The sequence below is a fragment of the Natator depressus genome, chromosome 11, assembly GCF_965152275.1.
Source record: "Natator depressus isolate rNatDep1 chromosome 11, rNatDep2.hap1, whole genome shotgun sequence".
In the NCBI taxonomy this organism is placed as follows: Eukaryota; Metazoa; Chordata; order Testudines; family Cheloniidae; genus Natator; species Natator depressus.
In genome coordinates, this window is record NC_134244.1 from 57247165 (window position 1) to 57271824 (window position 24660).

At 42.7% G+C, this 24660-nt stretch overlaps 1 long non-coding RNA gene across 1 annotated transcript in view; it reads right to left on the reverse strand.

Annotated features, from left to right (window-relative positions):
- Window positions 1-1678: 1678 nt before the first annotated feature.
- LOC141995622 (uncharacterized) overlaps window positions 1679-24660 on the reverse strand; it is a 44176-nt gene continuing 21194 nt past the window's right edge. Inside the window, exon 3 of the long non-coding RNA XR_012641376.1 lies at window positions 1679-1776. This is a non-coding gene — a long non-coding RNA (uncharacterized LOC141995622). The remainder of the gene's footprint in view (window positions 1777-24660) is intronic.

Consider the following 24660-nt stretch of genomic DNA (forward strand, 5'->3'; position numbering starts at 1 on the left):
TTTTTTTGTTTTTTTTAACCTATAAAATAGCTTATAAAATTATGGGCACTCCTGTGGGGCTATATACATACTACTGGAAGAAGGGTGCTGAGTCTTTTGGAAAGGAGAGAGTCCACAGCTTCTGAAGAGAAAGGATAGAAGGACAAGAGAAAAGGGAGGGAAGAAAGAAATTGGGAAGGTGAAAGATAAGAAAAGTGAAGGGAGAAAAGAGGAGCACAAAAAAGCAGGTTCCCTCTCCTCTTTTCTCTTCCCCTTTTATTGTTACCTTTCAGATCACTTTCCCCTTTCCCCCCCTCCATTCTCTTCATTCTCTGATGCCACCTCCCCCACTCTGAGCAGTTGTTAGTATTAATGACTCCCCCCACTTGGAGCCAAGTCAGCTGAGGTCAGATGCAATGTGAATCCTGTCAGAAGGCATGTACTAAATTGAGTCTCAATGAGTGCCATGTTCAAATGTTTCTATTACAGATAGGCCTGAACCAAAACCGTAGATCCAGAAACCACCACAGGAAATGGGAGCTTGAAATCCATATCCAAATTTTGCCTCTGAGGTTCATCGCTAATTTCCATATAAGGTATAATTTAGTTCAAAATATGTCGGGGTTTGTCTGGGGATTTGCAGGGCAATTTGTTAATTTGCCGCAACATTTTCAATATGCTCAGTGGTAAATATGCAGCGCAATTCACTGGGAACAATGGAAACTTGTGGTAATGTTGCTGTGTTACCTTGTGATAAATATCCTGTGTCACCACAGTAGCTGGTCTCCAGATTGAAGCAGACTTTTGCGAATCAGCAGGGTCAGCATTGGAAGAGCATGTGAATATTGTGCACTTGTAAATATTTGAGCACATCTGTTTAGCTCCCTCACAAAAGCCACTGGGAAAAACTACTTCTCATTGTGCCATGCAATGCTGTTACCCTGCTCTAATTGTCAAATCTGTCGAGTTGTTTTTCTCATGCGCACAAAAATTAAAAATTACTATCCTCATTCATGATTAATTCAGCTGCAGTGCAGCATGGTGTCACACTGCATTTTTTAAAGTATTTAATTCCACTTCACAATCAGAAGAGTTTTAATTAACTTTTTGCTAGTTAATTGTCCCCCCCCCCCCGCTCTACAGGTTTGTGCCACACTCTGGGGATATTGCCCCACTGTAATTGCTTGCAGTTCCCACTGGCATCAGGGGAAGCTAGATATGGGTATCCATGGAGCTCCTAGACAGGCTCAAAACCTGAAATTCACCTGCCAATCCCTCAGCACTTCCTGACCTCCCTACAGGTTAGAGCCCTCTCCTCTTATGTCCTGTTTGCTTGCTGGGGAGATGGCAGTGGTCTAACTCCTGCCTCATTTCTAATTTATTTGGGAGAGCAGCTGGCTATTGCTTTCCCTACATCCAGCTCTTTGTATGGCCATGGGATTACCTGGCTTGCTTGCTCCTTTTACTTTAAATCTTTGAGGAGGCCCAGTAAGATAAGCCCACTGGAAATGATTTGGGGGTGGGCTGCCTGCCTGCCCACCCATCCTCTCTCCCCCCTTCAAAAGGCTGTATGGAGAACAACTGCTGTTGCTATAGCTACTTGCCTTCTTCTGGAGCCTGATACACCCCAGAAAGCTCCATGCTGTTCACTCCCCTGGAGATACTTTCCTTGGAATGGACTTTTTTTGCCACAAGACTGATGACGGGGAGGTCTGATCCTTCCCCTCCTTCCTGCAAAGAGATTATTCCCCGAAGAAAGGGTTGCAGTCCAAAAGGTCTCCCCTTTCTGCGTTCAGCCTATAGCAAAAGACAAGAGGCTTGTTGTGAAGAAAGAGACCATAGGAGAAGGTGACCCAAAATAGGACCCACAGTCCATCCAGAACTTTGTAAACCTCTGGGAAATGGAGTGAACCCCTAGAGTGAGTTTAGGATTGGTGAAGAAACTGTGGAATTTTGCATAGCATTGGTGGGCCAGCCAGAGAACATGGAGAGAATATAGAAAATGGGGAGGAACTTCCCTCCACCCTACCTGAGTGCTAACAGTTGTTGAAATCTTGGGAAAACTGTCTCTTGTGACTTAACATCACCCCCAGGCAGCTATTTCTTGTACAACTAGCACTTACTCAGCACATCTTTAGGTCTTTTTGACCTAATATTACAGGGGTCATATTTTCACATGGATAAACTGTTCTGGAACAATTTCTCCAATGTATTAGGCACAAACATGCTTTCCATCAACATCAGGCATGCATGTCTTATCTCTCCACCTGTTTTTTATTTCCAGCAATCAGATTTAATGTGCATGGCAAATCCCACTCTCCATTTACGTTTGTTTCTGTCAGTTCCCTTTGGAGCCTAAAGGATTGCTGATCTTATGGTTTCTTAATTTTGCTTTCTTGAAGAGGTCTACTTCAAGTGCCACTTCCTTAAAGTCACTAGTACCATTCACTGTCCTTCCCTAACATTTTTTTTAAGGAAAGAGAGAGAGAGCAGCTTATTCTTATCTGGGCATGTGAGGATCCAATACGTGCCCCTTGGCGAGCATTAGCACTTGCAGCAGCATGGCTATGGAGGGACCAGCAGCTGCACTGTTCGATAAACATGTATGGCCAAATGCTACTTGTCTGTCAGTGAGGAGAGCCATTCAAAGCAGCAGGATTACTCAGCTGAGTAAGGCAAGTAGGATTTAGTCAATGATAGGACATTCACCACTATTAAATTGTAAATACTGGGCCCAATAGTGCCCTTGGATATGCGCACACAACTACTGCTGAGTTAAATGGGATCACTTTCCCAGGAGCTAAATGGGAGAAGCTTCTGCTGTAGCATGGGGATGCATAAAGTGAACTTGCTGCTGCCTTTCACAACTAAAATATATAGTTCCCCCAGCCCCAGATCTGAACCTCATTCCACCACAGAGATTCTACCCAGAAATCAGTGCACTGCAGTCCCATGCTTTTAGGGCAGAACTTTGTATGCTGGGGCCACTGACTCCATCCTGATGCATAGAAAGGTGAAAGGAGCAACAAAGGGAACCTGCATGGATTAGAAAAGCCAGTAGAGTCCTCAGATACTATTCTTCATTTGTATTCTGCATAAACATCCTTATGGTTTCATAACTTTATTTTCCCTTATTTAATGTTTAACATTTTTACATGTTAACAGCATTAATGAGTAACTCATCAAAGCCACACGGTACTCTCTTTTTGGGAATCAGTTGCTAGCATAAGGCTTGTTAAGAGGATGAAACCTGCATGAAACTTCTGCAGTACTCAAGTGAAAATGTAGGGCTATTTTCTTCTCTCACTGCATGGAGATTTGCAAACTCTGGACCCATCCCACCCTAGCTCCAGCTGACTTCAGTGGCAGTTTTGCCCACACAAGGATGGTGGACCATATGCTCCACCCATGGGAGGGGGCAATAGGAGAGGACATCTCCCCAAAGATGATGGTGATTCCCTTCCCTGCATTTCATCTTGGGAGGCATAGGGAAGGGGTGGGATTCACCCCAAACTTAGTGGATTCTCAGGGACTGCTTGGATCTGTGGAAGGCCACATGGCTCTTCACTACCTCTTGTCCCCCAGTATCCAGTTTCTGGCAGCATGGCTATGCTGGAGTTGTGCTACTAAGAATGCCTCCAATCCATGGCTACCCCTGGTCTGAGGGGCTGTTTCATAGAAAAGGTAAAAAATCCCATGCTGTGGACTTCAACGACACCCCTAACTTTCCCACCCTTCCCTCAGCTCACCCAGACGTGGTCCCCACGCTGGCTTCAGACTGTTATTATGCTGCATAAAGTGTCAAACATACTATTTTATATATATAGTCATTTTGCTTTCTTGTCTATTACATTCTGATATAGCCTTCATACAATGGATGAGCCAACCATTTTGTATAATATAACCCACCCCACCCTCAACTGAGAAAAAACAAACAGAACAAACCCATCCATTGTCCAATAACTGAACCAAAGCTTGATCAAACTTCCTTGTGGTTCAGGAAGTTTAGAAAACTCAGTTCCGCATTATTTCTCATCATTATTTCTCAAAGGTCCATGAACACACTGTTTTCATGTAATTTTTGACTCCATTGGAAACATTCTTCCTTTGTACGTGTTAAGTACAAAGGAAGAATTCTGGAAGGAAGGAGAATTCTGGTACTGCAAGGGATGACTTTGCCTCCTTGGACCCATATCAGGCCTTGGAAAGGTGGCTGCTGATATTTTTGACAATTTAGTCCACTACCTGGACACTCTGGAGGACAGTATTATCCTGTAAACATGTGCATGCATTGGGGATTATGTTACCGTAGTTTATGGAATTGTCTTTATATTGTTCTTACACTTTTTTCCAGATCTGAATCCATCCATATTTGGGGGAGGGGGAGGGATGAGAAAGAGGATTTGACTCAAATCATTTCTGCAACAGACCACTCTAACCATCCTATAACTGTAAGCATCCTGTAATCATCTCAGTTGAAGGTCTTGTCTACACACAAAGGTTGTACTGTTGTAACTAGCCTGGAATAGCTAAAGTGGTAATGGGTTTTGCTTTGCGTGACTGGAGTTTGCTTTGGGATCTTTTTCAGTGTTTAATAATATTATACAAATCAGAATGTTCAAAACTTCATTTGTGCCTGTTCTCATATGATAACTATAAAAAGGAACATATGTTAAAGAAGACAAGAACCCACCTTTTAACTCTTCTGACATACATTTGACTGAGAGTGGAAATGAATAAATGTTTTGCAAAAATAGGAAGTGTCCATCTTTAGTAAGAGTCCTGGGTGATTTACAGAGCAGTCTAGGGGATTTAGACATCTTTTCCACTAAAATTAAAGAAAGATGTGTGTCTCAATCCTGTAGACTGCTTTGAGAATCTCAGCATATTTGTCTCTGATGCATGTATGTTTGTATGCAATTGCCAGCTTTACCTTATTCTGAATGGCTATCAAGATAAGTTAAAGCAGACAAATGCATAAAAAGTCCTATATACACTGATTTTGGCAGCAGGATTGGTGGGATATATACTTTAAAAGCTCTTAGCAGTTCCATATGTTCTAATTTATGGACATTTTTCAGATGGAAATCTACATTATCCATTTGCAGGCAGATCTTAGAAGCATACAATTAAATCAACTGAACCAACTAATTAAAAAATCCCTCAAACACTAAATACAAATATAATGATGACAATAATGAACCTTAACCAGACCTTTCTGTGCTAATAACTGCCCCCTCCACCTATCCTGCTGCCAAGGTGAGGCTATGGATTGCTTTTCTGCCTGGTAAGTGCCAATTGCACACTGGTGCTTCCCTAGAGATGTTCACTTTCCACACCAGAATTTTTTCCAGGCATATTCCCTTTCTGATTCTCCTTTGGAGAATCTCTCCTGTGGGTTCACTCCCTGAGCAGAAAGGGTCAAACAGATGTTCTCTGTGGGCTATGGATCATGTCTTTCAAAGATGTTTTGTACATGTAGCAGTTTTCAGAAGGTGACGTCTACAATTTTCTGTATTTCTGAATAGTCGGCTGCTATTTAACCTCTGTTCTCTCTGATTCAATGTGTTGTTCTTTCTTTTTTAACCATATAGGTAAAATAATTGTGAAATGTATCTTGATGTAAAATCATAGCTTTATTTCATTAGCCCGCCTCCTGATGATTTTATAGTGGATGCTGCTATATGCAAGTGCATTTTCTGAATGAAAACTCAGTCAAAAGAGATCTGAAAGACACAGTAGCCTAAAACTTTCTAATTTACAAACCTCTGAGGGTTAACACTCTACACTAAGTGTATCCCCAACCCACTGCAATATGCAAAGCTATTAATTTTTGTAGGGAGAATTATAGCAAATAGAAATACATTAGTATAAAATGAATTAGTCTTGCTCTCCGCGTGTGAGAACAACAGTAAGACTTATTTTATTAACGAAGTGCAACCCCTTCAGCAAATGGGATATTTTGCTGTGATTCATAATAAATATATACACCATTACAATGATGTTGTGCTTAAAAAAAAAAAACACCACCACCCTCTAAACTAAAAACCAGATAAATAAATAGAAGGAGTATTATTTGCAAGGAGGAAAATGGGGAAAAGTTCTGCAAAGGGGGAAGGGAGCAAAAAGTAACAGCCATGCCACCGGCACGAACAAGTTCCTGGACTGTGGGAAGGGATGGGCTGAGACAGACGTGCACTTGGAAGGAAATTCTGCACACTCAGCCCTGCTATGGGAGAGATGCCTCCTACTTAAAGGAGAATGGGGAATTCTTAAAATGTAGGTAGGTAGATCGGTAAATAGAGCGAGTCGTAAATTTGAAAATGAATTTATATTGTTGAAAAATGATATTTTTTAACATCAGAAATTTTTATCAAAAAATTGTTTTATAATAAAACTGGAAAATGAAAACAATTTGATTTTTTTTGTTGTTTTGGTTCTTTCTATTTTGGGGTTTCCTTCTTCCCTCTCCTATTTGCCTTTTTCTGGTGGCAAAATGGAAAAAGAAAAAAGGAGTAGAGAAGTAGGAAGTGGGTTAAAAGGGAAAAAGAGTTTTAAAAAAAGTGAACAAAACAATAAAAATAAAAATGAAAAAGAAAACTTTCCAAACAGAACATTTGTGAACAAAATATCATTCATTTGAAAATCACTGGAATGAAAAGTATTAGGGCTGTCGATTAATTGCAGTTAACTCACGCGATTAACTCAAAAAAATTAATCACGATTAAAAACATTTATCACAATTAATCCCACTGTTAAACCATACCAATTGAAATGTATTAAATATTTTGGATGTTTTTCTACATTTTCAAATATTGATTTCTACTACAGCACAGAATACAAAATGTACGGTGCTCACTTTATATTATTATTTTTGACTACAAATATTTGCAATGTAAAAATGATAAACAAAAGAAATGGTATTTTTCAATTCACCTCATACAAGTACTGAAATGCAATCTCTTTATCGTGAAAGTGTAACTTACAAACGTAGATTTTTTGTTACATAACTGCACTCAAAAACAAAACAATGTAAAACTTTAGAGCCTACAAGTCCACTCAGTCCTACTTTTTGTTCAGCCAATCACTAAGACAACACAAGTTTGTTTACATTTATGGGAGATACTGCTGCCTGCTTCTTAATTACAACGTCACCTGAAAGTGAGAACAGGCGTTTGCATGGCACTTTGTAGCTGGCGTTGCAAGGTATTTACATGCTAGATATGCGAAACATTCATATGCCCCTTCATGCTGCAGCCGCCATTCCAGAGGACATACTTCCATGCTGATGATGCTTGTTAAAAAAATAATGCATTAATTAAATTTGTGACTGAACTCCTGGGGTGGGGGGGGGGGAAAGAATTGTATGTCTCCTGTTCTGTTTACCTGCATTCTGCATATATTTCATGTTATAGCAGTCTTGGACGATGACCCAGCACAAGTTCGTTTTAAAAACACTTTCACAGCAGATTTGACAAAATGCAAAGAAGGCACCAATGTGAGATTTCTAAAAATAGCTACAGCACTCGACCCAAGGTTTAAGAATCTGAAGTTCCGTCCAAAATCTGAGTGTGACGAGGTGTGGAGCATGCTTTCAGAAGTCTTAAAAGAGCAACACTCAGATGTGGAAACTACAGAACCCGAACCATCAATAAAGAAAATCAATCTTCTGCTGGTGGCATCTGACTCTGATGATGAAAATGAACACACATCGGTCTGCTCTGCTTTGGATCGTTATCAAGCAGAATCCATCATCAGGGTGGTTGAAGCATGAAGGGACATATGAATCTTTAGCGCATCTGGCACCTAAATATCTTGCGACGCCAGCTACAACCGTAACAGGCGTTTGCATGGCCTCACTTTCAGGTGACATTGGAAAAAAAAGCGGGAAGCATTATCTCCTGAAAACTGCAACCAAACTTGTTTGTCTGAGCAATTGGCTGAAGTAGGACTGAGTGGACTTGTAGGCTCTAAAGTTTCACACTGTTTTATTTTTGAATGCAGGGGGTTTTTTTGTACATAATTCTACATTTGTAAGTTCAACTTTCATGATAAAGAGATTTCACTACAGTACTTGTATTAGGTGAATGGAAAAATACTATTTCTTTTGTTTTTTACGGTGCAAATATTTGTAATAAACAATATAAAGTGAGCACTGCACACGTATTCTGTGTTGTAATTGAAATCAATATTTGAAAATGTAGAAAACATCCAAAAATATTTAAATAAATGCTATTCTATTATTAACAGCACGATTAATTTTTTAATCTCGACAGCCCCAAAAAGTATTGAGACAATTTTCATAAAATACATTTTTCAGCCAGCTCTGGTGAGTGATGTCAGAGCACTGATTCCTGCGAGGATAGGATTTGGGGAGGTGGATTTGAGCATAATCAAAGCAGACACTGAGGTTTTTAGAAACCAGCAGGACCAAGTTGAGTTCAACGTGCCATAGCAGAAATGACTTCTCATTTGTTTACTTTGGGTTTTCTAGTTAGCATGAGTGGCATAATGCAATTCAGACAACTAACTTAAATACGTGAAAGGCCTTGATGTCAGTGCCTAGAAAAAATAACTCTATTAGAAACAAGGTAAATCAATTTCTCCCAGGATACAAAACATTCAGGTCATGTACTTCCTCACATATTGTGACTGACATGTTCACTTTACCTTTAATCTATAGCACCAGCATGTTACTTTTAGGACACAATAGCACTTTCCCTGTGTCAGAGACATCAGCAAATTAGCTTCCTATTGTCTTGATAGCACATGGCATTGAAGGGGACACTAGACTTCTAAAACCAGAAAGAAGTGCTAGATGATGTGGCTCTTTTAACACTGAGCTGAACAGCTTGTGAACCATTTCTAGCTAAAAGTGTCAGCTACGATTAGCACAAACATCAAACAAAGAGAAAACAAACAGCTATTGTATGGGCAGAAATGGATTTTCAGAATTCTGCAGTAAATAAAATAATGTGCTGTCTTAGTCAGTGCCCCTGTGATGATACAGTTTGCAGAATTTTTACGGGCAGGCTGCCATACTTATTTTCATTTATCTGCCTCAAAGCACCATTTCAAAAAGTGCAAAAGCATGTTGTTGATCGAGTAGATTGTTTATAGCTGAACTGAGTATTTCAGAACAACATGCATTGTAATAAAGTGGGGGAGGGGAGACAGACGCATACACAGCTGCAGCTTCTTGAATCCTTTGTCAAAAATGACTGCCAGAAAGCCAAGGAGTATTTATTCTGTCTTAGGAAATGCAATAAGCGAATCCCTTCCAACCACATTAGGTGACAGGAATGGACAAAAGCCATAAAATCCACTAGGTCTAGACTTCCTAAAACGCTTTTCCTGCACCTTGTGCCCATATTGCCACCCCCTTTATGGTGCTGACCTTTGACATGTGCTTTGCTATCCAGTGATGATCTGGCTGATGGTAAATCCTGGATATCCACCACCCCTGTGCACCTTTTGAGGTTTATTGCCACTGTAACTAGAGGTCTTAGGGAGCAAACATCAACAGAAGACTTTTTGTGATAAGCAATCTTTTGGGAAGGAAAATGTATTTGAAAATAATTGTATAAATTAACCCCAAATCACTGCTGTAAGAACAAATGGATGCTCCCTAATACCTTGCTTGGTACACACCATAGCTTCAGTGATCCAGTCATTCAGTGACAATGATGGAAGCCAACATGATCTACTCCAAATAGGGTGATCAGACAGCAAGTGTGAAAAATCAGGACAGTGGGTGGCAGGTAATAGGAGCCCATATAAACAAAAGCTCCAAATATTGGGACATCTGGTCACCCTAATTCCAAATGCAAGATCTTAACACGCCAGAGAGGCCACAGCAAAAGCGAGGAGGGGACTTAACATGACTTTAGGAGATAAAGCTATTTGCTAACCTGACTCTGAATTCACAGAGATTCCAAAGCCAACCCACAAGCAGCGGGTCTGTGATTGCTGTGGCAAACAGCAGCACACAAGGCATGCGGCTCCAGCGGTTCTGATCACTAATAAGAGTTCGTTTCCCCAGCACACACAAGACTACGATGACAAAGGAGGACACTAGCTCCCACAAGACCTCAGTTATTCAAATCTAAACAAATACCAGACTGAAAAATACAACCGTTGCAGGGTGCTTGGGCCACTGATCTACGTAAATGTAAATCCTTGCCCCGCCCCCACTTCAGGCCTGGCTCCCATAGTAACCTTCCACATATAGTGCCCACAGAGGTTGGCGTGGAAATGAGTTCCGTATGAGGAGGCACTCTCGCCTGCCCGCTCACCTCACTGGACCCCTGGGCAGGGGCGGAGGGCCAAAGTGAGGCCCTCTGCACTGGGGTGAGTTTCACCCAGTGTGTGATTGGAGTAACTTTGGTTCCTGCCAGTTTGCTCAGCAGACATTTGGAGTGTTCACAGGATATTCTTTATGGCTCGATCCTGCCTGGCACAAATTACTCCCCAGTTTTGCTGAGCACCCTCAGGTTCCCTGGGAATCAGTGGTGGGGAAGGCACTCAGCACCCCACAGCAGGGCTTGGTACTTTACCACATCGAGCCCTGTTTGCTGATTTCCGTCATTTTCAGATGCCATATTTTCTACATTAATATTGAACCCACCAAGTCTTTCAAGGCCCATCTTTCCAAACCTCAAGTTCCCAGATGCTTTTTAATACCCTTCTCAATGGTGCAATAAAAGCTGGATATTTTATTACTTCTATGAATTATTATCCTAATTTATAATTTGCCAGACTTTTTTTTTTTGTTAAACGTCAAAATCTGGACTGTATTTTGCCGACACCAAAATATGCTGCACCCATCACATTTTTTTTCCTCTGAAAACCTGTAGCCTAATTTTTAAACAGACAAGAAGAGGATTTTTCTGAAAGGGCACAGTATCTTCATCTCATTGTCACGGACGTTGTTTTACATCTTTCCACGGAATGCGTAAAGGAGTTCCTAAAATAAAGAAGATAACCTAGAAACGTACACAAAAGATTGAAGCTGAATTAATTGGTTATGAAATCTTCTGAACTTTGATGTAATGTACACTTCTGGGACGAGTCACAGGGAGCCATATTTTTTAAATAAAAGCATCAAGCACCTCAGTTATCTGGAATGCATGTGCTGGGCAAAGTTGGAAGCCTTGGAACATGTGCACACACAGTAGACACCTAAGTCCAGGGAGTGAAACACATTCAGGGTCTGGTTCAAGCCTATGGGAGTCAATGAGAGTCTTTCATAGAAAGGTAGGGCTAATAGGGACCTCAAGGGCTCATTTAGTCTATCGCCCTGCACTGAGGATCAGGCCTTCAAACAGTAAGGCCCAGATCCTCAAAGGGATTTAGGCACCTTCGATGGCTAAATACCTTTGAGGATCTAGGCCCAACTTCCTACTGTGATATGCTACAGGCTTGACATGAGCCTAGGGTTGCCAGCTTTGTAATGTTTAAAAACTGGACACTCCAGCAGAGTGCTGGAACCTCCCCTGCCCCGCCTCTTCCCCCGATGCCCCATCTCATCTCTTCCCCAAGGCCCCGCCCCCATTTACTTCTCTTCCCTCCTCCCCTCGTTGCTCGCTGCTCTTCCCTTCTCCCCGCCCCCGATCCAGGCTGGGTCGGGAGGGACTCTCCTGTGGAGCCAGGGCTGGGAGCTGCAGCTGCCTAACGTGGGCAGGAGGTGGACCCAGCGGAGCAGGGGTTGGCGCAGGGGATGACCCAGTGCCTCCTGCCTCCCCCGTCTGCAGTAATCGGACTTTGGGTGTCCAGTCAGTAGATCTGACTGGACACTGCCAGGTCCCCTTTTCAATCAGACTTTCCAGTCAAAAACCAGACACCTGACCACCCTCCAATGAGCCAGAACAACAAGCTGAGTTTCAACTGCAGTGATGTAGTAGGTGGATGCACGCAAAGACAATCCAAGCGTCCAATGGGGGTCATGGAAGCTGTTTGCATGGACAGAGCATATTAAATAGTCCTAACACTCTAGGGACTTGCCTAGACTGGGAAAATGATCTGTTACTAACAACGGGTGTTAGCAGTGGGGTGCAGCTGAACTGATATGGAACATGGTTGATATGCTGTGCAGGACAAGAAAAAAAAACCGTGTTTGGATTCATTTGAAAAAAAGTGAGGTTTTATTAATTTACAACCCATTTTCAGATCTGTGAAAACGAAGAGCTTTCAAATTGTCAACGCAATTTTAAGGCTGGAAGTAGCAAGGACTAATTCTAGTTCCTTTTTCTTGTTGTTATTCTGTTATGAACAAAGCCAAAGAAAGTCTCGGCGAGTCTACCAGAGCAAACTCTTTGGAAGATGTTCAGTATAACTGTATTTTGCTGAATACCTGCTCTATGCTTTTGACTGTAACTAGCTTGACAGTTGACGAAGTAAAAATCTCTTTTTTCATCCCATCTCACAATTCGAGAACCAGAGACTTGGGAAAAGTAATATTACAACCTCCTTCCAACGTATTCAGTACAGTTTACTGAAATGGTTCACTTGAATCATACAGTTTCATTTTTAGCTTGAGAAAGAGAGCTGGGAAGTGCAAATTTCCTTCAGAATTCAGGGATCCTCATTTCCCAATACTTTATACCCTTTCACCCTAGATATGGAGTGTCACAGCCAACACCCTGCTAATGGGGACTACAAGGCACTTCCTTCAAAGCACATCAGTTCCACCTTGTAAACTGTAATTTAATACAGAGGCTAAAAGATTTCCGCTCTGTCTGTACAGTAGCTGGCACAACGGGGCCCTGATTCAGGTCTAGGGCTCCTGAGCACAACTGCAATGCAAATAAATAATAATACACTGCTGTGTAAAATACAAGACTGTCTGAGAAAGACATTTCCTCAGATGCTCAGGAATTATAAATGGCTTCTCATCCAACTGTGATGAGGAAAAAACTGCCTAAATCCAGCAAAAAAGGAGAGATGGCATCGCCCTACGTGACAATCTGCCACCGAATGAGGAATGGACAGTGCTGACAAATGGACACAAGGGATGAGACCCCAAGCACCGTATGTAATCCTACCACAGGCAGGTTGTTCCTGCCTCTGACCAATACCAGAGGGGTCTGTCTTTTTCTTGCACATTGGCATCACTGCTACAGCTTGTCAAGGCAATAAAATCTCAGAGAACTGAAATGGCTTGTGTGTCTGCAACACTGTCCTCTACTGGATGGACTCAGAACAACTTCACTGTGTACCAAAGCCCCTAAGGCTTTCTTTTAAGTAAGCTAGTGGGGGCCTGGGCTTTATCTGAGTTCTAGCTTAGCTGTGAGCATTAATTTGCAAGTGGCCAAGGTGTTCATCATTATGACAATTGTCAAGTTCTTAGCTGAGCTTTTAAACAAATTTAAAAAAAAAAGAAAAAAGAAAAAAAAAAAAGACTGACGTGACTTATTAAATCAGAACTAAAGGAGTACTTATGGCACTTTAGAGACTAACAAATTTATTTGAGTATAAGCTTTTGTGAGCTACAGCTCACTTCATCGGATGCATGCAGTGGAAAATACAGTGGGGAGATTTATATACACAGAGAACATGAAACAATGGGTGTTACCATACACACTAACAAAAGTGATCAGGTGAGGTGAGCTATTACCAGCAGGAGAGCAGGGGGAGGACCTTTTGTAGTGATAAGCAAGGTGGGCCAGTTCTAGCAGTTGACAAGAATGTGTGAGGAACAGTTGGGGGGGGGGAAGGGGGAGAGGAGAGAATAAACATGGGGAAATAGTTTTACTTTGTGTAATGACACATCCACTCCCAATCTTTATTCAAGCCTAAGTTAATTGTATCCAGTTTGCAAATTAATTCGAAGTCAGCAGTCTCTCGTTGGAGTCTGAAACAGGAATAGAATATGCTGCATATGTGCAATGTCATGACATTAATGTTGCTCTTGAAAACCTTCACTGGTGCATTTTCTGACTTCCTGTGGTTTCAACTGTATAGACCTAGTGTTGCCTCAATGCACTTAATTTCTTGGTTTGAGAAAACAAGGAAAAAATGTCCTGTGTTTAATAATGTTAGCATGAAGATGGCAGGAATTAGGTTGGGAAGTTATTTATGATTTGTATTGAGGTAGTATCTAGCAGGCCCAATCATAGACTAGAGCCCCATTTTGCTAGGTGCTGTACAAACCCATAACAAAGACAGTCCCTGCCCCAAGGAGCTTACAATTTAAGTATATGACACAAGACAACAGAATGGAACAGACAGATGGGAGGGATCACAGAGAAACAATGAGACAACACTAGTCAGCATGAAAAGCAATGTTCAGAGCTCACCACCTGTTCAGCCATTGTTGACGGGTTCTTGTTGTTTTCTGTTTATTTGTTTTTGGTGAGCATGACAGCAGAGGGGAGAGAGTTTTAAGGAGGGATTTGAAGGACAATGTGGTGGCTTTGTGGTTGTTACCAGGGACTGCTTCCACATTTGAGGGACCACCTGGGAGAATGCACGAAAGTGCTTGTTTGAACATTTAACAAACAGACTCTGGAGACTGGTGCCACTGGCACAGCGGATGCAGGGGTCGACACCTGGGTAGCATATCAGAGATGAAAGGCGGGGCGAGGATGGGCCGTGAAGGGCCTGGAGAGGAAAGATGAGACATTTGTGTTTGCTGCAGCAGAGAAGGGGGAGCCACTTCATTTCAGTGAATAGGCTGTGATGGGGGATGTTCTCACCTTTACTGCTGTGGATAATTTTCTATCACAGTTTACATTGTGTCTTCATAACAGGAAAATACAAAGTTGTTCTAAAATAAAAGCTCTATATCTTCTGAGTGTTTCCAGATGCAGATGTTCATTAATAGCCAGGAGAAGGAACAAGTTGATATTTCAATTCAACTGAAAACAAGCTCATTTGTTTTGGATTTTGTGTTTCTTGTATATAGTGTCAACACTGGATTAAATCTGTCCAGTTCTGTAGGAGGGTTGAAGAAGCTTGCTTTCCTCTGATAGAATGTAAACTTTTCTATGCATTCTGCTTCTGTCAAGAGTCTTACTTGGAACCTCTTCCATCTCCTCCATTGCTCCTTTTTCTGGATGACTAATCCTGCCTTCTTGTCCCAGGATTTGTACCATTTCATACCCAATTCTTTCTTTGTCCTATAACAGCATTTGGAGGTCTAAATACTTCTTATTCTTCCAAAACTCAAGCTTCTTCCATAATGAAGATAAGAGACACCAATTATGACACTTTTATGGCAGGCCCATGGGTGCACAAATACACCCAGATGCTGCTACTTTCCTCCTTTCTCTGGAGGTCTGAGGCATAATGGCTGTAAGCTGAACATTTTGGATCCTCAGAGATATATTGTGCTTGGTTTAGGGGGGAAGATTCAGTTGCGTTTTGATTTAATCTGAAGGGGTTCACTCACCCTCTTTATTAACAGTATGTACTGGGGTTTGATAGTGTTCACTTACATTGTAAGAAAAATAATGGTCTCCCCTTCAAGAATAATGGGGACAAATTCTATGGTGTGGGGTATGCAGGAAATCAGACTAGATTATCAGAGTGCTCCCTTTTGGCCTTACAACCTATAAACAGAATCAAGTTTGAAAAAGGAGGTCCCACAGAGTCCATACCCAGTGTCTAATTCTGGCACCCACAATCCTCAAGCACAATTCCTATTGCTATCAAGATCACTCGCTTAGTTCAAAAGTTGGTTTGTGCCAGGATGCTACAATATCAGTGAGAGTACTGTGAAGCACTGCTCAGGGTATCTGTCCTGCCTCTCACGCCAAGCTTTCATATTTTTACAAACACTTTCTATTTGTCCAGGGAATGTTAGAGTAGCTTGGTTTATGTTTACCCTTTGAAAGGAGTGAGTTAGTTTAGGTAAAATAAGAACTTCACCCAAAACGTAAACCAAGCCTGAAGCTTAGCTGAGTGTTGTAAAAGCTTGGTTAACATATCTTTGCCCCCGTCCCCCCAACGTACACCCCTTAAGGCTGCTTGGTCTAAGTGAGTTATCACAAAAGACTTCCAGGTATAGGGCCAGGTTTCTCTCTAACATCTACTTGGGGGAGGTGATGCTGGGTACAAATAGTTCCCTCCATTCATGTCAGGGCCAGGAACAATGAACGTATCTACACTGGGGCCGTGCAGGGACGGCTCCCTTCATACGCACCCAGAATTGAGAAGGAGGAGGGGCAATGAGTCACTCTCCTCACACATGGAGCTGACCAGCAACCTGTCTACATTAGCATTTTTTCACAAAATGTCACACTGTTGCAACTCCAATGGCAAGAGTGTTCACGTAGAGAAGAAACCATCAGGGGCTGGCATTTTAACCCATGTTTTCTAGATCTGCTCTGGGCAGGGTAGGATGACACAGTGGTTAAAACCTGGGAATGCAGGTTAGCTCTAGCCAAGTGCCGCTAGTCCTCCAATGCCTTCCCACAATTCCCCCGCGTGGCCAGAAAGGCCCACAATTCAATGAGAAAGAATTCACAGTGCCTTAGCTTACTGAGACACAAAGAACCATGGCATATGTTTGAGTCCTAGTGACACACATGAGGAGTGGAGGACCAGTTTGGACGCAGAACTCAAGTTTTATTTTCCAGTATGGCTGCTCCCACTTGATCTAGGCTAACTTGAAAGGAGTAACTCTGCAGTGGAAGACACAATCTTAGTGAAGAAGTGGAGCTAGGATTTTCAAGCATCCTCGTTAAACAGTGTCCAACAGCATGTACACAGAGATTGATGGCCCTTAACCTCGGTTTACTTCTCAAGGCCACAATTTTTAACAAGATTACCATCCCTGATGAAGAGCAAATATCATCGTGTGTACATTACTGGCATATCAACAACTGAACATTAATAAAAATAGACCTTGAGGATTAATGCAGCATGTGGCAAATTGCCAGTACGATTATGACAAGTCCCATGCTTCTTCTTCTTGGGGCAGGGGGAGGGTTCAGGGCACAGTTTCCTGCCCCTGAACTAGGGTATCTACTGTCCCACTAGTAACCCAGAGAAGGGTAGTGGAGAGGGAGGGACCCGGGCCCACCCTCTACTCCAGGTGCCAGCACTTGAACTAGTGCTTCCTTCCCCTGGGCTACTTCCCTGTCCTGCTCTTCAGCTTGTGGGACTTCCTGCCCTCTCTCTCTGCACAAGCCAGGTGTCTCTTTACCTAGTGTCTTGGTCTTCTAGCCATCCACAGCACTTCTCCAGACTGCTCTCTGCTCCAACTCCTTCCCCTGGCTCATTGAAGCAGGGGTTTTTTATCAGATGACTAGCTTCAGGTGCTCTAACTGGCTTCAGGTGCTTTTAATTAATCTATAGAAACCTTTCTTCCCTTTACAGGGAATAAGGCTTCTCCTCATCCTGGGACTTACATATCTCTCCTCTATCACTCTCTTGCTGTCGAGGAAGCCCCCCCGCTCTAGGCCATCAGGTAACTCAGGAGGGTGGAAGACCAAGCCCCCCGCTCTGGGCCCAGGCTAGCCTGAACAGTTCTCCCTCCTGAAAGCTGCTGTGTTATACCTTCTGTTTGCCTTGTTTTGTTGCATACTTTGATTTGGTTCTTGATAATTCTTGTAATTGTCACAATAAAATTTTTTTTCTGTTTCAAAAAAAAAAAAAAAAATCACTCTCTTGCTGTCGAGGAAGCCCCCCCGCTCTAGGCCATCAGGTAACTCAGGAGGGTGGAAGACCACGAGTGTCGAGGAAGCCCCCCCACTCTGGGCCCAGGCTAGCCTGAACACTTCTCCCTCCTGAAGGCTGCTGTGTTATACCTTCTGTTTGCTCTTGTTTTGTTGCATAGTTTTGCTTTATCCTCTTTGGTGATTCTTTGTAAGTGTTACACAAATAAAATTCTTTTCTGCTTTAAAAAAAAAAAAAAAAAAGCTCTCCTTAAAAAAAAAAAAAAAAATCCTGGGACTTACATATCTCTCCTCTATCACTCTCCTGCTGTCAAGGAAGCCCCCCCGCTCTAGGCCACCAGGTAACTCAGGAGGGTGGAAGACCACGAGTGTCGAGGAAGCCCCCCCACTCTGGGCCCAGGCTAGCCTGAACACTTCTCCCTCCTGAAGGCTGCTGTGTTATACCTTTTGTTTGCTTTTGTTTTGTTGCATAGTTTTGCTTTATTCTCTTTGGTGATTCTTTGTAAGTGTTACACAAATAAAATTCTTTTCTGCTTCAAAAATCACTCTCCTGCTGTCGAGGAAGCCCCCCCGCTCTAGCCACCAGGTAACTCAGGAGGGTGGAAGACCATGAGTGTCGAGGAAGCCCCCCCACTCTGGGCCCAGGCTAGCCTGAACACTTCTCCCTCCTGAAGCCTGCTGTGTCATACCTTCTGTTTGCTTTTGTTTTGTTGCATAGTTTTGCTTTATCCTCTTTGGTGATTCCTTGTAAGTGTTACACAAATAAAATTCTTTTCTGCTTAAAAAAAATAAAAATAAAAATGCTCTCCTAAAAAAAAAAGAAATCACTCTCCTGCTGTCAAGGAAGCCCCCCTGCTCTAGGCCACCAGGTAACTCAGGAGGGTGGAAGACCACGAGTGTCGAGGAAGCCCCCCCGCTCTGGGCCCAGGCTAGCCTGAACACTTCTCCCTCCTGAAGGCTGCTGTGTTATACCTTGTGTTTGCTTTGGTTTGTTGCATAGTTTTGCTTTATCCTTTTTGGTGATTCTTTGTTAGTGTTACACAAATAAAATTCTTTCTGCTTCAAAAAAAAATCACTCTCCTGCTGCCTTCTAGCCATGCTGTATCACAAGCAACACACTTGTACTTAATCACTGAAGAGAACTTCTAATAAAGAAAACTTTTCCTTTTTGTTCCTAAAAAGGTCAAAGTCTTCTTTTCTCTACGTGACAATGTGGAAAAAAGCCACAGCCTTGCTTTCTTCATGTGAATTAAATTATTTCCATCCATGTGTTAAAAAAAAAATCCTTTTCACAGACCTTCACCAATATTTTTGTGAGATCCACAGCTTCTGATGTCTCTGTTCCTTAAAATATGAATCTAATTGCGGAACACAGCAATCAAAATTTACTGCTCATCTTAAACATTAATCCTTTTTATTGACTTCCCAGCCAATAAACTCAGCTCTGAACTGTCAACAAATTCCCTTCAGATTTATTTGAGAAACAGAGGGGCTATACTACCTGTGCATGTGGTAGAAGCTGCTCTCTTCCCTGCGGAACTAAGTTTCATTTGCACTTCAGAACTAGAAACAGTGACTCTATTTATATTCTTTCCTTTTAAGGCCTGCTTCTGTGCCCACTGAAATCAGTGGGGCTTTGCCAGAGCCTTCAATGGGATCAAGGTGAAGCAATTGATTTGTTTACAGTTTTATAGTGGATGATTTTCTACCACTTGTTGCACTGAGTGAATCTCAGTGAGACAAATACCAGTTAAGTAAAGATTCCTATTTGTGTCTTCCAAGAACTTCAGTGGACTCAGCCCAAATTGTATCTTGACTTTAAAACCTAAATTAGTCAGCATTGATCCAGTACTGATAAGCACCCTTTTGCACTACCTAACTCTAGACCAGGGAGATAGGAGGAAAGGCAGGGAAAGTGTTGGGTCTAAATCAGAATGACTCAGTGCTGATTCTGATGATACATGGCTACATTCATCTAGCACACAGACATCGTAATTCTCCCCTTACTCACAACAGTACATGTCAGAGAATAGCTCCACTGAAGCCCATTCAGTGTCAAAGAGGGGAGGTGAGAATCGGGCCCACTGTCTGCATATAGGGAGCGTCAGGCATTAAGAACTCCCTCTCCAAAGTTCTAGCGCCTTTTGTCTAGTGAGTTGCAGGAGCAGCCACATTAGCTTATGTGACATCAGCCAGCTATAATCACCTGAGCACTTCTCACATGCAGCGTTTGGCAGACGGCTGTGCTATGTAGATACACAAGCCAGCACATTAGACCATCCAGGCACACTTTTGTGATCAGATCTGGGGTGGCCCTGCTTCCCTACTTTGTGTCACACATACAGCAAGTTTCATGCTCTTGACGTTTCCCAGAAATTCAAAGTGACAGAACCGGAGGTATCGCAATCTGGAACTCTTAACTTTAGTAAACTAGTGAGAATACTGGAATGTGCATGTTCCTTATTTAACTGCGTCACCAGCTTTTCTTATATGCTGCTAAGCACAGCAGCCCAGGATACATATTAGACAACTAACATCTGGACTGCATATCTATTAGGACCGTACGCTCAGCCACTATAGATTGGGGAAAATCCAAGCCAAATGGGAATCTCAGATATTTTCAAGGGTCAAAAATAAAGTCATTTTAATTTTCACAACTCTGGTGAATATGGCATAATGGCCTCTGTTATACACTCATACAAAAGTCTCACTGCAGAAATAACCTGAATTTTAAACTGGGAAGCAGGTTAAGCATCATGGTTGACAACAGATGCATCCCAATGAGATTTTCTCCTAGGAAAGTCCTGAGCATGAGAATGCTAAGTGCTCCTGTCTTCTAAATGAAAACCAGCAGTAAGTGAAGTGGATGCATCGCGGTTGTGTTCTCACACTGATGTAATAAACTCCAGGTTTCCCCCAGTAGGTTTCTCTTGGTTTACCGCTGAGAGGGCTACATGTGCCCTAAATGGGCAGGCATGGGAATGTGTAGCTTACATAAAAAGAAGCAAACATGTAAATGTCATAAAAGCCCCTCAAGATAGTTGATGGAACACAGTCCAACTCCCTTGCTACTGAGTAATAAATTCAGAGCACATAGCGCAGCAAGCACAATTTTGCACATAAAAGAAAGCTGGTGGAAATGGGCCTTTTAGCCAGCTTTAAGACTGGACCAGAAAAAAAACAGACCTCCAGAGTTTCACAAGTATGTTTCTAGGCGAAATTCCACGTGCATCCCAGCGTATATGTAGTGTGATCGTTAAGGATCTTGGCCAGCAGCTCCATAATCCTCTCAATCTACAGCGGATTTCCAACTGATGTCAATGGGAAGTTTGCACAGTGATCACCTGTAGAGCATGGCCTTTGTGTAGTAACTAAACTCACACTTTACTATTTGTTCATAATACTGTTCCTTTACGGAGGAATGTCTAGTTCCCACCTGACCTAATTTTCTGTAACTGAGGCAGGGGCAGCAGTACCTCGCCTCAAGCCATGAACGAGGCATACACAGATCTGGAATTCAGGCAGGAATTGGTATTTTGACTTTCTTGCACTACCTTGATTTCAAGCTAATGCCTTGTATGTTCTTGGGGGCACTGTCCTTCTTAGGGTGGCCAATCACTTATCTCACACTAAAGAAAAGGAATAGATGTGGCAGTACTAGGGAGACGGGGTGGGGGGAGAGACTGGAGAATGGCTTCCCCCCCTAAAGATATTTTCCAATTTTTAAATGGTTTTCAGTTTTTATTTTATTTCAAAAATATAAAAAAAATTGCAAGACCTTAATAAACAACTTCTTTTTGGAAATTTCTGGCAAAATAAATAAATAAATGAACACATAACCTGTATTGGAAAGCCCTCTTTTTTCTTTTCTTTTCTGTTAATGACTCGGGCATCAGAGTAGCAGAGTGTGGAAGGATGAATGAAGGTGGACTGCCCAGTCAGAATGCAGTATTAATTAAGGAAATAGGATAATCAGAAAGATTTGAATTAGTACTATTGTACTGATTCTTCTCTGAGTCATGCCTTTATTATTCCTTTCCTTTAGCTGTCTTCTGTGTCTCCCCCTTCCAGCTCCCAGTGTCATCCTCCCTCCCTCCTATTCCCTCCACCCCACTTCACATGTCCGTCACTGGCGCCTCTTGTGGGCGGGTGGGGTTTCTCTACCCATCATATGCCTCACCAGTGCATGGACTAACAGATTGATATGTTCATGGCTTGCACACAGAGCAATTTGATAAAAACAAATACTTCTGCTGGAAGGCTGCAACGGAGCAATTCTTTATTTTGGAACGATAACACACAAGAGCACAAAAAGAAAGAGACAAAACAGGCTGCTCCCTCAAACACGGAGGCATAACTCAACCCACCTAACTCTAGGCCAGATTTCTGCAGACTGACTCTCTGAACGCACACTTCCCTACAGACCCCCCTAGCCTGGAAGCAGGACTAGGATACCACTTAGGATTTAAAGTGACAGTTCGTAATTTTGAACACACCACACATATGTGACAGGTTTCAGAGTATGTTAGCCGATGGCCAAGGATGTTTGGTGAGGTGCCAGCTATGCCCGTTTTATACCATCCGTGATTTTAACCACTAGGACGCACTGTCCCTTCGCGGCGGGCAGCCCGGGCTAGGCTGACGGATGCCCCAAGGTCCTAAACACCCGTGACTTTAACTGCTAGAGCTCAGAGCTCCTTCGCAGTGGGCAGTCAACACTGACTGACAGGTGCCCCAATGGCAGCACTAAGAGCCTCTCCACACCCGTGACTTTAACTGCTAGAGCTCAGAGCTCCTTCGCAGTGGGCAGTCAGGATTGACTGACAGGCGCCCCAAGAGTTTGCCCCGTGGAGGCGGCACAACTCAACGCTAGGCTCTTAGTACTCTCACCTAATGGCCAGGCTTTATAGCCAAAATGGCTGAGGTTCTTTAATTGTGTTGGCTGCTTTACAGTAAACCAGAGAAACAAGTCAGGCTTATGCACAAATGGTTACCAAAATTTATTAAACTAGATTCTAATCATGTGGTTACAAAATTGCTAGTGCCTACTTATTTAAATGTAGAGATGTTACACACACAAACAAGTTACAAAACTGAAGCCACAATCCCAAAGAAAGAAAACAAAGTATAGAGCTCTATTTCAAAATATGTGTACACTAAAGATAGGAGATCAGGTGTGGGTGCTTCTTACCCTCCTTGCATCTCTCGATTCCAGCGGTGCCAAGCCAGGATCGGTCACTCAATTCCGCGGAAAGACGAATAAGGGACAAGGCTTAGGGACCCTCTTAGCTGCAGAAGCCTTGGGAGGCTGTCACTTATCTGACCAGCAGATAGTGAAAAGCACTCAAAAATCATGGTGCTGTAGGTCCCATACTTATACCTCTATACTCCTTTATTCTCTTTCTCCTTTCTTATGCCAAATTGGGGCTGGTCTGTCTGGGTGACGCCAGCTCTCGCAAGAGTAGTTTACACTTGCAAGGGAGAGAAACAATAAGTTTCGACTACTGGACATTCCTTTTATTAGGGTAAATATTTTCCCACCTAGGATGTTGGGGTGTGTGCATCACGCTATTTAGTAGGGGCTAAGAGCCATGTCTGTCACAGCTTCTCTGTCTGCTGTGAGCCTAATCGTTGTATATGTTCCCAGAGGCACATTGTAGCAGCACACCTGTGCTTCTAACGGCTGTGCTGGAATTTATGTTAAGTGCCCTGTTGTTTTGGCTCCTGTGTGTTCCCAGCAATGCTGGTCTGAGGGGGGGGGGGCTGGCTGTCTGGCTACAGAGTAACAGCCGTGTTAGTCTGTATTCGCAAAAAGAAAAGGAGTACTTGTGGCACCTTAGAGACTAACCAATTTATTTGAGCATAAGCTTTCGTGAGCTAGAGCTCACTTCATCGGATGCATACTGTGGAAAGTGTAGAAGATCTTTTTATACACACAAAGCATGAAAAAATACCTCCTCACACCCCACTCTCCTGCTGGTAATAGCTTATCTAAAGTGATCACTCTCCTTACAATATGTATGATAATCAAGTTGGGCCATTTCCAGCACAAATCCAGGTTTTCTCACACCCCTCCCACCCCCCCCCCACAAACCCACTCTCCTGCTGGTAATAGCTTATCTAAAGGATGACCCAACACTCTCACAAATCTTGGGAGACAGGCCAGTCCTTGCCTACAGACAGCCCCCCAACCTGAAGCAAATACTCACCAACAACCACATACCACACAACAGAACCACTAACCCAGGAACCTATCCTTGCAACAAAGCCCGTTGCCAACTGTGCCCACATATCTATTCGGGGACACCATCACAGGGCCTAATAACATCAGCCACACTATCAGAGGCTCGTTCACCTGCACATCCACCAATGTGATATATGCCATCATGTGCCAGCAATGCCCCTCTGCCATGTACATTGGTCAAACTGGACAGTCTCTACGTAAAAGAATAAATGGACACAAATCAGATATCAAGAATTATAACATTCATAAACCAGTCGGAGAACACTTCAATCTCTCTGGTCACGTGATTAAAGACATGAAAGTTGCAATATTACAACAAAAAAACTTCAAATCCAGACTCCAGCGAGAAACTGTTGAATTGGAATTCATTTGCAAATTGGATATAATTAACTTAGGCTTGAATAGAGACTGGGAGTGGCTAAGTCATTATGCAAGGTAACCTATTTCCCCTTGTTTTTTCCTAACCCCCCCCCCTCCCCAGACGCTCTTGTTAAACCCTGGATTTGTGCTGGAAATGGCCCACCTTGATTATCATGCACATTGTAAGGAGAGTGGTCACTTTAGATAAGCTATTACCAGCAGGAGAGTGGGTTTGTGTGTGTGTGTGTGGGGGGGGTGTGAGAAAACCTGGATTTGTGCTGGAAATGGCCCAACTTGATTATCATACACATTGTAAGGAGAGTGATCACTTTAGATAAGCTGTTACCAGCAGGAGAGTGGGGTGGGAGGAGGTATTTTTTCATGCTTTGTGTGTATAAAAAGATCTTCTACACTTTCCACAGTATGCATCTGATGAAGTGAGCTGTAGCTCACGAA